The 14,120-nt window shown below is 35.1% G+C and overlaps 1 protein-coding gene across 2 annotated transcripts in view; it reads left to right on the top strand.

Moving 5' to 3' along the window:
* Positions 1 to 14,120, top strand: part of CALCRL (calcitonin receptor like receptor) — a 128,201-nt gene that overhangs the window by 10,351 nt on the left and 103,730 nt on the right. The gene's annotated exons all lie outside the window — the stretch shown is intronic.

The following is a 14,120-nucleotide window of genomic DNA, read 5'->3' as shown; positions in this document are numbered from 1 at the left end:
GTTGCACTTGTGTGTATTAGATCTCTCTTATTACAAATGTTGCACAAAGTTGAATAACAATAATGATCCACCAGATCCAAACTCAGTTTCCTCTAACTTAAGATAATACAAATAAATTTAATCATGTTACTCATGTGGACTTTGTGAAATATGGTACGTTAGACGTCTGTCAAGAAATTTTTAATTTTGACTACTTATAGAAGCTGTAGAAACTCAAAATTTAAAGAACATTTAGAATGATCAAGTTAAACGTCATTTGTAGAACTCCAAGTTTCTGGTGGTGATTTTATTTTTAAAAAATGTCTTTATTGAAGGGCCTTTTATTACTGTCTAATGGTACCCACTTACATTATCTTATGTATTATATTTCAGAAATATGATGAAAGAATACCTGTACAATAAGATTGTTAACATTCATTTATGTTGTAGTTTAAAATAATTTATTCTGTTTTTGAATATTATATGATATATGACCCGCATTGAGAATATAATGAAAACTACAAACTCTTTCTCCTGTACAAAACCAACTAATCTATATTCATAAGATTTGCATATAGCTGCGTGAGTTTCAAGGGACCTCCCTTTTTGATGGATCTAGTAAGAGTTTTGGATCTCATTTATGAAACTTGCTAATTAATTCAAGTGACAACTTTTCTTCTAGAATGAAGTAAATTATATGTATATATTTTTCATATACCTCAGATACATTTATAAGTACCTACAAACTTAAAAAATGAGAAACAAATGGCCTATAAGATTATTTTCATCAACTAGAGCACAATGCTGCATGAAAAACTGCTCTGGGAAAAACTACACAGCAGTAGAATCTGCAATTGGTGATTTTCTGTCTTCTCTCCCTTTTCCTTTCACTGTTTCTATACCCACACCTGCACCTGCCTATCCTCACCCTTCTCGAAACCAAATACTCAGCAGCTACTTTCTGGCCGCAGATGGTCAAGACAAGCATGGGAAAAAACCTTGAAGAAAATTTTTTTCTTCTTTAGGAAACCTCAATATTTACTCTTAAAGCTTTCAAATGATTGGAAGGCTTTATCACATACATTATCAAAGGTCATCTGCTTTACTTAAATTTGACTGATGGTAGATGTTAATCATATCTACAAAATAGCTTCACAGCAACATCTAGATTAGCTGTGATTAGTTGTTTGATCAAACAACTGGGCACCATAGCCTAGCCAAATTAACACATAAAATAACCATAATGACTACTTAGGGGGATTCATCTATATTTGCTCTTTTTTCTCCATAATGATTTAGATTTTTATATTTGGAAAGTTCTTCGAAAATTCCTTCTGGAATAATAACTGGAACTATAGTGAATTTGCTAGTTAAATTGACAAGAACTGACATCTTAATGCCATCCAGCCATTAGAATGGCACATATTCTCTAGTTATTCAGGGATTTCTCTAGAGGGATGATAGGGGCAGTCTGGTGTGGTTTAAATGTATGTTGAGGATATATTTAAAGTAAATATAATACATATTATTATAATATGAAAATATTTTTATTATAAATTGAAGAAGGAAATAGCAACCCACTCCAGTACTCTTGCCTGGAAAATCCCATGGACAGAGGAACCTGGTAGGCTGCAGTCCATGGGGTCGCAAAAAGTCAGATATGACTGAATGGGGGACATTAAAGAGATATGACATGATATAAAGTTTCCACATTTTAAGAAAAAAGAACATACCCATAGGACCTTCCCAAATTGCTCTTCCTCTTATCAAGTTAAAATATGTTCTCACTGAAATATATTTTATTTGGGGAAATTTCTGTTCACACCAGAATTTAATCTGGTCAGAGGATAGCTGTGGTTTAACTCAGTGACTGTGCCATTATTGCTATTAAGGGTGCTATTATAATAGCATGCTTAAACAGCATGATCTTCAGTTTTGCAAGCATCCATGATATGCCAGGCCCTATGTTAGAGGTTAAAGGTGAGCAAGACAAGACCCAGGGTCTGGACAACATCAGCTCCGCCTCAGCACAGTGTAAGACAGCACTGACTGAAGAACCTATTAACTCTTAATCTATACTGCTGGCTGTCACTCCATTTTTCATCTTGTCCCAAGATCAGGACGGATGCTTTAACTAGGCTGTTTTCTAAAATGATAAAAGCTGATGAGTCAGATATTTTCTGACATATATCTATGAGTCAGACTTATATAATTCTGACTCTGCATATATTCATTATATTTAAGAAACCTTGGATTATAGATTAGAAGAAAAAACCCTGAAATAAGGGATAATCTAATGGATTCTTCTCGGCTCACAATTGTATGTGTTTTGATATTCTGAAATATTTTCTTACTGCTCTGATGTAACTTTGGCATTTTAAATTTTAACAGAAAGGTTTCTTTGCATCTAAATCCACCCAAACTATCATGGTTGTGTAACAGAAATTGTTCATTTTTTTAGGCTAAAAAGAATGTGGTTAAAGAAAGTGATATCATTAAGAATAAGCTTTGAAGAATGTATGGGCTCATTAATTTGATTAGTAAGTTCTTCAAATGAGATATAAACAAGATTTAAGGTCTAGAGCAAACTGGCAAGGGTGAAATCCATAAAATAATTTTCCTAAATATTGTTTAATATTTTAATTAATTGAATTCTTCACATGAATTAACTTCCTTAATTATACAGTTTCCAAAAGGATTTCCCATACTGCGTTCCATGTTATCAGTTCAAAAATGATTAGAATTCTTACTAAGTCTTTTGATAATAAAATTAATATTTTTCCATATTTAATGAAGCAGATTCCATCCTACTTCTTTCAAAATAAATATACCAAAATCAAAGAGCTTGTACTAGAGTTTTTGTGAAAGTCAAACATCCTTCAAAAATTCACTATTGTGTAAATTTTCAGATTAACCCTGAAAGCTCACAGTTCACAAAATTCTCAACTGTCTCAAGTCTGGTACCATAAAAGATTATGTATTTAAGGGTACAAAATCTCAATTTTCTCAGTTATAGTACCATACAGACCATAAAAGACTACATGTTCAAACCTTTCAATGTTGCATGTAGTTTCTGATGCTAGAAGCCAGAATAAGATAAATAAATTTAGTTTATGGGATCCAAACTTAGAAGCAGGAGATTCCAGCTCAGTGTGTCCTCAGAGGATTTCATTAAGTATAACTATGATGTAGGTCTTGAAATAGCATGTGCTCTTAAAAAAAAAAAGTTAGATTTTTACACTGAGACAACACCCTGCTCCTAATTACTCAAAACCATTAAATCATTTTTCCCACACACTTGTCCTTTTTTATTCCACACATAGTTGCATAATTTTATTATTATGTGAGGGAAATAGTCTGTAAATGCAATATGTAAGCTTTTCTGTCTGGAGAGCTATCACAGTATATCAATTCCAATTTGAATAACTCTTTGGAATTAACATTTGTGGTAAAAAAACAAAGATCAGGGACTTCCCTGGCAGTCCAGGGGTTAAGACACTGTACTTTCAATGTAGGGGGTACAGATTCAATCACTGGCTGGGGAACTAAGATCCTGTAAGCCACACAGTGTGGCCAATAAATAAAACAAAGATCATTGTGTATCATATTACTTTATTGATATAAAATTATAATAAAAATTAATGAAGGAATACTTATTTAAATGAATTAATTGAGTAACTTTCTATTAATGTTTATTATGTCTCCTTTTCTCTACTCTTCATCACTTATGCATCATTATAGCACCAGAATATGAAAACAAAACAAAACACTAATTGTTCTTACTTGTGGGCCTATAGTTCCTAGAGTCTGTATTTTAGTAGCTCTTCTTTCTTTGATTGAGTCCTTTACCTCCAAACAAGTTGATTTCTTTGCTAGTACTTCTGATATCAACTGGTGTAAGTTTAAGGGAAGGTCAACACATTATTTAAGATAAGATTAAATTTTATCTGAGTTTCTTTTATGGAGCATAGAACACTTTTCCCTCAGATATCCATATGCCTAAGTCTGTCTCCTCCCTGTAGTCTTTGCTCAGATAAAAGCTGTTCTTTGGGGCTTAAGCTAATCACTATTTAAAATAAACCTACACCTATACCTACACCCCTTCCCCAGTGGCTCAGATGGTAAAGAATCTGCCTACAATATAGGAGACTGGGATTCAATCCCTCTGTCTGGAAGATCCCCTGGAGGAGGGCAAGGCAACTCATTCCAGTATTTCTGCCTGAAGAATCCCACGGACACTGGAGCCTGTGGGCTACAATCCATGGGTTCCCAAAGAGTTGGACAGGAGTGAGTGACTGACACTACAACACTGCTCACCACTACAACCCTATTGCTCATCTTTACCTGTTTTAGCATGCCCTTGCTTTTTTACTATAAAGTCAATCATCTGGCCAAACCATCTATTATAATTTACATATTTTCTGTTATTATTTATGTTCTGTCCATGACACTAAGCCCTAAGCTCTACAAGTACTGCACTTCTATTTTTTTCTTCCCCTCTGATACCTAGCACCTAGATAAGTGTCTACATTAGTAGGTGCTTAAAAACTGTTGAATAAATGATTAAATGAATCAATGTTTCTTTCTACCAGTTTCCACAGAAAACTGGATAGTGACTCTGTGATTTTGTGTGCAGTACACAATAGGTATCAGAGCGGAAATTCTGAAGACGTTAGTCACTACCTATTGCCAAAGAGAAAATATTCAGAAACTAATTACTGTCTTATTATTCTTAGGTCAACCTAATATTTACCCCTTTACTGTCATTATTAGAACAGTCCAAAGAAGAAAATGGCAATGAAACATGTAAAATTCAGAAACTAGTCCAGGTTACTGTCTTATTATTCTTAGGTCAACACATAACCTGTGGCGGATTATTTTGATATTTGCAAAACTTTACTGTCAGTTTTATAAAAAATTAAAAAAAAAAAAAAAAAAAAAAAAATGAATAAAGATGCTTTCGGTAATGTATTTACTGTTCAGGTTTCACTGAATTCCAAGGCGTGACCTTTCAAACTGGGGTAAATGAGAAGGCTGCTCAGTGTTTTAATACAGAATGTTGAAGCATTTCCCTAAATGGCCAAACAATGGCTGAAATTGGCAGAATTTCTTGTTGAAACTGGCAGACTTGCCCACTGTTGCCTCCCAACAAAAGTCTTCCTCCATTGCTTGTTGCCTTTTTGGACAATAGCACTAAAATGTCTATAGAAGGAGAAAAAGAACACTTAGTGGTGAAATTGAAAGAAAGTAAATTAATCTTATAAAAAAGCATATAGGGTAGAATACAAATCCTGTTTGATTGTCAAAAAATTATACATCTCTATAATAATTGATGAGTTACATATTTCTATATCTGTAATTTCTCAAGCTTTTAAGTATTGATTTATAAATATTTAAAGATAATTCTAAAAAGAGTGCCAAGTGTCAGTGCCCTTTCATCATTGTATAGTTCTGCAAGTTTTCTAAACTTAAAGCCACAGGACTATTTTATAAATTAAAATATATAATTGTCACGAAATAGAATCATGATTTGTTTGAAAGCTCATGATAAATTTTCACAAAATATATCTTCCTAAGTCATAAATTTTAACAATTCCTTTCTATTTAGATTCTCCAAAGGTTTATGTCCATAGTATTCAGAAAAAAAAAGTATGTGTATATATACACATTTTATATGAATGTGTCAAGGCCGTGACTTCCCTGGTGGCTCAGATGGTAAAGAATCTACTTATGATGCAGGAGGCCTGAGTTCGATTCCTGGGGCAGGAAGATCCTCTGGAGAAGGAAATGGCAACTGACTCCAGTATTCTTGCCTGAGAAATTCTATGAATAGAGGAGCCTGGTGGGTTACAGTCCATGGGGTCACAAAGAGTCAGATATGACTGAACAACTAACACTATTTACACTTGTCAAGGCTGTAATTTTACTGTTCTTCAACATATCTTGTATGACTGGATTTTAAACCGCGTACTAGTTTGTATGAAACAACTCTATGTACTCAAAGGAGTATTGCTCAAAACATAAAAGTAAGCTATGAAATGGGTTCTTTAAGTCTTTTTGAAATTTCTAACTTTTGTTGTTGTTCAGTCACTCAGTTATATCTGACTCTTTGTGACCCCAGGGACTGTAGCATTCCAGGCTTCCCTGTCCTTTACTATTTGCTGGAGTTTGCTTAAACTCATGGCTATTAAGTCAATGATATCATCCAGCCGTCTCATCCTCTGTTGTCCCCTTCTCCTGCCTTCAATCTTTCTCAGCATCAAGGTCTTTTCCAATGAGTCAGCCCTTCGCATTAGGTAGCCAAAATATTGGGGCTTCAACATCAATCCTTCCAATGAATGTTGTGTTAGTAGCTCTGTTGTGTCCAGCTCTTTGTGACCCCATGGACTATATACAGCCTGCTAGGCTCCTCTGTCCATGGGATTCTCCAGGCAAAACTACTGGAGTAGGTGGCCATTCCCTTCACCAGCGACTCTTCCCAACCCAGAGATTGAACCCAGGTATTCTGCATTGCAAGCAGATTCTTTACCATCTAAGCCACCAGGAAAGCCTCCTCCAGTGAATATTCAGGGTTGATTTCCTTTAGGGTTGACTTGTTTGATCTCCTTGTTGTCCAAGGGACTCTCAAGACTACTCCACCACCATGGTTGGAAGGCATCAGTTCCTCAGTGCTCTGCCTTTATTGTCCAGCTCTTATATCCATACATGACTACTGGAAAAACCATAGCTTTGACTAGATGGATCTTCATCAGCAAAGTAATTTCTCTGCTTTTTAAAATGCTATCTAGGTTTGTCATAGCTTTTCTTCCAAGGAGCAAGCATCTTTCTGGCTTTAATGCAGTGTTACCAAAGGGATTTCCCAGGTGGTGCAGAGGTAAAGAATCCACTTGCCAATGCAGGAGGCACAAGAGACTTGGGTTCCATCCCTCAGTCAGGAGGATCCTCTGGAGAAGAAAATGGCAACTCACTCCTGTTTTCTTGCCTGGGAAGTCCTAGGACAGAGGAAACTGGTGGGCTACAGTCCATGGGGTTGCAAAGAGGCATTCACAACTGAGCATACAAACACCAACTTATAACAAAGTTACTATTATAAAGCATAAATAATAATAATGGCCTAACAAAAATTGTATTTTGTTTTAGAATTATTCTATATTCATTCTGATATGTTTATATATATATATGTGTGTATATATGTTTACATATATATGATATGTTTACATATAATGCGGTCTCCTGCATGACAGGCAGATTCTTTACCGTCTGAGCCATGAGGGAAGCCCCATATATAATGTGACAATCCAATATTCTACAATATATTTTCTTTTTCCAAAGTAGCTTAAAATAAACAATAATAATAATAAAAGCTGAAACCAAAAATAATTTTTAAAAGACCAAAATGTGACAATTTACTAATCAAGAAGGGCTTGATGAAATGGTAGAAAGGGCAGTTAAACTTTACATAATAATAGAATTTTCAGTTCAGGTACTTGGCACATAAAATTGGAGTGCAAAAATAAGTGATTTCTCACAGTGATCAGAGACACCACACTTTCTCAAGCTAGAATCATGCCCTACAATGAAAAATGGGTACTCCCAGTAGTCCTGTTCAGCAAAAGGCAATGCCAAAATATTTGTTTACTCTCATTTAGATTCAGCAGAGGTACCATGTATTCCTGAGACCCTTTTCTAATAAAGTGCTGCTTGTAGAATGAAAAAGCTGTTTTGAAGCCTGAATAGTTGTCTAATACTAAATTAAGTCTAAAAAAATTGCTATCAACTTAAAATAATTTCTCCAATTATTATTATTGACTCTTTATTGCATACTGGATTTAAGGATACAGGCCAAAAATTCATTTTCAGTTTTAGCAGTTCTTCAGCTCTTACATATGCTGGATCTCCTTGACTCTGTTAAGTGTCTCTTTTCTAGAGGCATAGCTTGCTAACCTACAGCATGGAATATGACTGTAAATCAGTTTGGTAATCCACGATGTTTCCCACAAGCAAATGTTATTAGCAATCCTTTAATTATTTCTATTTTAATTCCTCTTACTAGGTCCTCACCTCACTTGTTTCTAAAGAAGTGGATGTGCTCTCCTTGTTTACATGGATCATATTTTTAATTGTATATATTTAAACATATAATTTAAAAAGTACACAAACCCTAAACTTTTATTCCTTGAAGTAAAACCAGGTCAGATCTGGTCACAGCATCTGGGCAAATGGCAAGGTGAAAGCTCTTGAGATTCAACCAGAAGTTGATGAAACCATAAATGAAAGAAACAAGATTAGAGTTAGGAACTACTCAGGAGAACAGAAAAGATTCAGAAAAATTCTCATCTAGAGACCAAATATCTATATCTATCTATCTATCTATATATCTGTAAAAATGTAATTAACTTAGGTATCATTGCTTACTGAGTCAAAAAAGTGATATAAAGCCAGAGTGAGGGGTGTGATTTGTCAGTAAAAGAAAGCAGAAAAAGAGAAGGGGAGTGAACAGAATAAAGAGAGGAAAAGAGAGAGAAGATAAAACGAGAGGCTCTAAAAGAAGATAAATTGGTTTGATAAGACATATTATTTGCCAGAAAGTTTAGGAAATAAAAATCCAGCACTGAACTGCATCAATTAAGAGGTGGAGATACTCTGGATACATGACCGTGGACAAAAATTTAGTATGCAAATCCTTCTAGCTGTTTGGTATAATATGTTGGATAGGAAAATTTAACTGCCTTTTTGTTTGAAGAATGGGATTGAGTGTTAAGCTCTTACTCCTCTGATAAGAGGTGACAGATATTCATGAAGAAGTTGTGAGAAGCAAATACCACTCCCCAGTGGTAATCATGTTCTAAAAGTTGGGCCTAATTGTTCAAGATTCTACTTTTTAAAAGTGAAGGGTTCATAGAGTCTGACCCACTGGGACATCTTAGTCTGTCTAGGATAGCTTCTCAAAAGGCAGCCCAGAAATTCAGCTCCCTTGCCCAGAGAATCCCAGGGATAGGGGAGCCTGGTGGTCTGCCGTCTCTGGGGTTGCACAGAGTCGGACACGACTGAAGCAACTTAGCAGCAGCATCAGCAATCATACCATGTTTAAAACAGCAGACCTAGTTTGGTTAACTGCGCATCTCTCAGCTCATTCCAAGTCTACCAAATCAATGTGAGGTGGCTCAACATAGAGGAAGGTGATGCTGAAATGAGTCCTGCATGCTCTGAAAACTGCTTTCTCTTTACTTTGGATTTTGTGAGAATAAGAAATGATAATATGATTGAGTGCGAATTTATAATAAAATTAGGGTGAACAAGGCATGTGTTTAAATCAAGTGATTCTCTAACCAATGAAAGAATAAGTATAAATTCACACTGCACTACACATATATAACAAGATACATATTGCTTTCCCTTCTCATTCTTGCTTAGAGAATTATTAGTTTTGTGATTTGAGGTGCACATTTTCCATGTCTGAATCATTATAACTTAAAAGTCTTAGAAACTTAGTAATAATCCAAAGTACAACTTTACTCATCCTTTCTTTTTTCACTAGCCTCAAGGGGTAGTATACACACACACAAATACAAATATACACACAGATTCACAGGTTATTCATCATTGGTCTTTCAAATTTCTCCCATATAGCTAAGAAACTAACCTAAAGTCAAAGAGAATTCTTTGACACTCCTAAATCACATTTGTAAAATTTACAAAGTTTTAAATTGTGCATATATTATGACTTAGCTATTACATCTTAAAAGGGGTCTGATCTCAACAATATTCTGACAAAAGGAAGTAAACTTTAAAATTCATCAGTGCTGTGTGAGTCATCTCCATCTCCCACCCTACCTCCAAGACCTATCTGAAATACATTGCATTTTTATATATTTTGATCCACAGATCTATAACAAGTTCTTGATTCCATAGTAAGGAATCACACTCTGCACATTGTCCTATAAAACCTTTTTATATTTTAAAATTTTCATGCATATAAAAGATTATTGTATAGAACAGTCTTATGGACTCTGTGGGAGAGGGAGAGGGTGGGAAGATTTGGGAGAATGACATTGAAACATGTAAAATATCATGTAAGAAACGAGATGCCAGTCCAGGTTCGATGCACGATACTGGATGCTTGGGGCTAGTGCACTGGGACGACCCAGAGGGATGGTAGGGGAGGGAGGAGGGAGGAGGGTTCAGGATGGGGAACACATGTATACCTGTATGGATTCATTTTGATATTTGGCAAAACTAATACAATTATGTAAAGTTTAAAAATAAAATTAAATTAAATTTAAAAAAAAGGAAAAAAAAAGAAATCTTGAAAAAAAAAAGATTATTAAAATGCACTATTTAAATAAATAAATTCCTGTATACCCAGAACACATCTTGTCTATCATATTTGTCACTAATTAAGTCACATGTGTGTGCCCAGAAGTTAGCCATTAGCCTAAACTTGTACGAGTCATTCTCTTGCTTTACTTTATGGCTTGACCATAATCATCTGTATTTCTAAGCAATGTATTATTTAGTTCTGTGTTTTAGTTTTACTTTTATGAGAGTGGAATCCTTCTGAATATAGTCTTTGGAGACTTGCTTCTCATTCAGCATTATGTTCTGAAGGTGCATCTGTATAATGTGTGTAATTGTGGTTCTTTTCACTGGTACAGTGTTCCTTGGTATGAATGCACAATGCATTTATCTTTTTTCTGCTGACAACATTTGGATTGCTTCTACAATTTTGCTATTACAAACAGTGAGGCAATGAACATTTTTTAACATATTTCCTTGGTACACATGTCTGAGTTTCTTTAGGGAATACATTTATGAGTAGGATTTAAGGATCCTAGAAGGCAATGGCACCCCACTCCAGCACTCTTGCCTGGAAAATCCCATGGACGGAGGAGCCTGGTGGGCCGCAGTCCATGGGGTCGCTAAGAGTCGGACAAGACTCAGCGACTTCCTTTCACTTTTCACTTTCCTGCATTGGAGAAGGAAATGGCAGCCCACTCCAGTGTTCTTGCCTGGAGAATCCCAGGGACCGGGGAGCCTCGTGGGCTGCCGTCAATGGGGTCGCACAGAGTCGGACACGACTGAAGCGACTTAGCAGCAGCAGCAGCAATTCTTATACCAATTTATTCTCCCAACCATGTGTGAGGTTCCCATTGCATCACATCCTTTCCAATACTTTGTGTTAATGTCAAACTTTTTTTAATTTTTGCTAGCTTAGTGGGCGTAACATAGTATCTCATTGTGGTTTTAATTTGCATTGCCCTAATTATGAATCACAGCAAATTTGCATGTAAAACAAATTAAAATTTTCCTCCGAAACATTTGTTTCTAATTGGGTAGCAGTGACTGGATGTAGAATTATGGTAAAACCACTTGTTGCTTATATGTTTTTGAGGAAAGGACTTTTTGGTTAGGGGATCCAGGAAAAGTTTTACTGCTTTAAAGCTGGGTATGGATGAGCGGCATTTCTCATCATGACTAAGAACATAAATTAATAATACCTAGAATCATACTTCCAAATTTCCATTCCTTTAATTCAAAAATCCCATCAAATACATATCTTCTTTAAAAATAGGAGGTAAGGGAATAATTCCATTCAGATGTATGTGTGCTTTTTAGAAAAAAGACTTTATTTTTCAGAGCTGTTTTAGATTCCTATAAAAGCTGAGTAGAAGGTAAAAGATTTCCACCTAACCCTCTTCCTACCCCCTCCTCTATTACTCATATCCCCCATGAAAGTTATACATTTGTTAGAATCAATTAACCTATATTGGCAGATCATACCCACTCAAAATTCTGTGCTCTGTGACACCTAGAGAGGTGGGATGGGGTAGGAGGTGGGAGGGAGATTAAAAAAGGAAGGGACATTTGTATACCTACTGGTGATTCATGTTGATGTATGGCAGAAAGCAGAACAATATTGTAAAGCAATTATCCTCCAATCAGAAATAAATAATTTTTAAAAAATACTGTATGATTCACTGTTGATGTTATGCATTCTATGAATTATAACAAATATATCATGACATGTATTATGTGGTTTTTTTAAATAATCTTTTAACTGTTTTAAATCATTCATGGTGCTTACAAGTCTCGGAAAGAGGTCATATCTCTCTTTCTACTGTTGTAAAATTACTTAAACATAAAGTTATCCTAGAAGGCACTGCAGTTTGTGTCTTCATGTAATTCCTCATTTTGGAAACCACTTGATTGCCTTTGTACCCATTGGCTGAATTTAACTAATATATTTCTTCAAGTTTCTGATTTCCTCTTAATAAATACACTTAGGTTTGTGTATTTGTTCTTTTAACTTCATTGTTGTGCTTCACCATGGCAACAGTACTTCAAGAAGGTTTATCCAACATTCTTATGTAATTCATTTATTTACTGTGTTTCTAAGGTTTAGTTGATTTTTATTTCATTGTCTAAACATTTCAGTCTGGTGCTGCTTGCACAAGATTAACTTTCTTTTGAATTTTCTAGGTATCTTTATCATTTTAATTAAGGCTTTATAATATTTTCTTTGTATTTTTTGGTACAGCAGATGCTGATATTTTCAGAGGAAAGTGGAATACCATGTTGACATATACATTATATTTTATTAATATATGCAATATGTTCACTAACCAAAATGATCTCATCAATATATTCACTGGTAGTCCGAAGTAATTGTTGACATTTTTGATTTCTACTAAAGCTTATCACCAAAAGGATGGAAATATTCTTTCACAGCATTTTCAGTTGGGGTTAAAAATGAAATGTCTAGAACCATGCAGAAAAAAAAACAAAACAAAACCCAATGGTCGTGTCTATTTCTAGTGGTATTTTCTAGCAAGTTGGGAAAGTACGCAAAATAAACTTCAACTTTGAACCTTGTGAATTCCATATGAATGCCAGTAAAGTCTGAGACTGACAAGCCTTTTTGTTATTTTTTCCAAAATAGCTAGTAGAAACTCCAAATTTTAACTATATGCAGAGTGTCTGTTTATGTAAAACTACACATCTCTTTAATATGGTCACTATCCTAATGACAATATATGCTAGACCATTTATAATATATTATAAATTATTAAAGTATGTGAGGGCATAAAAATTTACAAACTAATGCAAATTTTTAAAATTTATATAAAAGATTTTATTACAGAGATTGCTTTTAACATAAGCTTCTTATGCTTTTGGGTTTTCATGCAAGGATCCCTAGTGACTTCATGAAAATCCTTTACAATAATTCAGAAATTATTGTTGGAAGTAGCAGCAAATTGATGATTCATAAGAACAAGTTTATTTTAAAAAAAACCCCTCTCAATATAAATTAATGGAGATAAAAATTTGCAAATGCAAATTTGACATCTTAAAGTACTATAAGTTCAAACAAGTAAGTAAGTAAGTAAGTGTTAGTTGCCCAGTCATGCCTGACTCTGCAACCCCATGGACTGCAGCCCACCAGGCTCTTCTGTCCATGAGATTTTCCAGGCAAGGATACTGCAGTGGGTTGCCATTTCCTTCTCCAGGGGATCTTCCCGACCCAGGGATCAAACCTGGGTCTCCTGCACTGCAGGCAGATTCTTTACTGACTGAGCTACAAGGGGAGCCCAATAGTACTTTAAAGTATTTAAAGAAGTTCAAATAGTACTGTGTAAATGCAAATCAAGGTATATCTTGCCTTAAACATTATTTTGAGTCTGAAAAGAGACATGTAAACTACATTTATGTATGTTAACTCTTAGTTTGGTAGTGGATGAGTCTCACTTGTTAGTAATACCCTATATTTAAGGAGGGCTAAATCTCATTACTGACATGGTCTAGTCTCTAGCTTCCTCTGACAAGATCTCTGTCACTCTTTCCCCCTGATTCATTTCAGTCTGATCATGTTGGCTTTTTTTATATGCTTGAACTAGTCATGTCATTCCATTTTCAGAATCATTGACCAAGCTACCCTTTCCTCCAGGAACAACTTTTCTCCTGAACATTTGAGGACATCCACTTCTTCCTAGTGCTAAGATCTTGAACAACAGGCACCATCCTCCATGTGCCTGTGCCTTAAAATCCTCATTCCTAACAAATGAGGTTCAAGAACAAAGTTCTTGATTACTTTCAGGTTAAAATGGTGGCAACCTAAATTACCTGAAACAATACCTTCCAGC

Source organism: Bos mutus, chromosome 2 (genome assembly GCF_027580195.1).
Source record: "Bos mutus isolate GX-2022 chromosome 2, NWIPB_WYAK_1.1, whole genome shotgun sequence".
Lineage (NCBI taxonomy): Eukaryota > Metazoa > Chordata > Mammalia > Artiodactyla > Bovidae > Bos > Bos mutus.
This window is presented reverse-complemented; position numbering and strand designations above follow the sequence as displayed.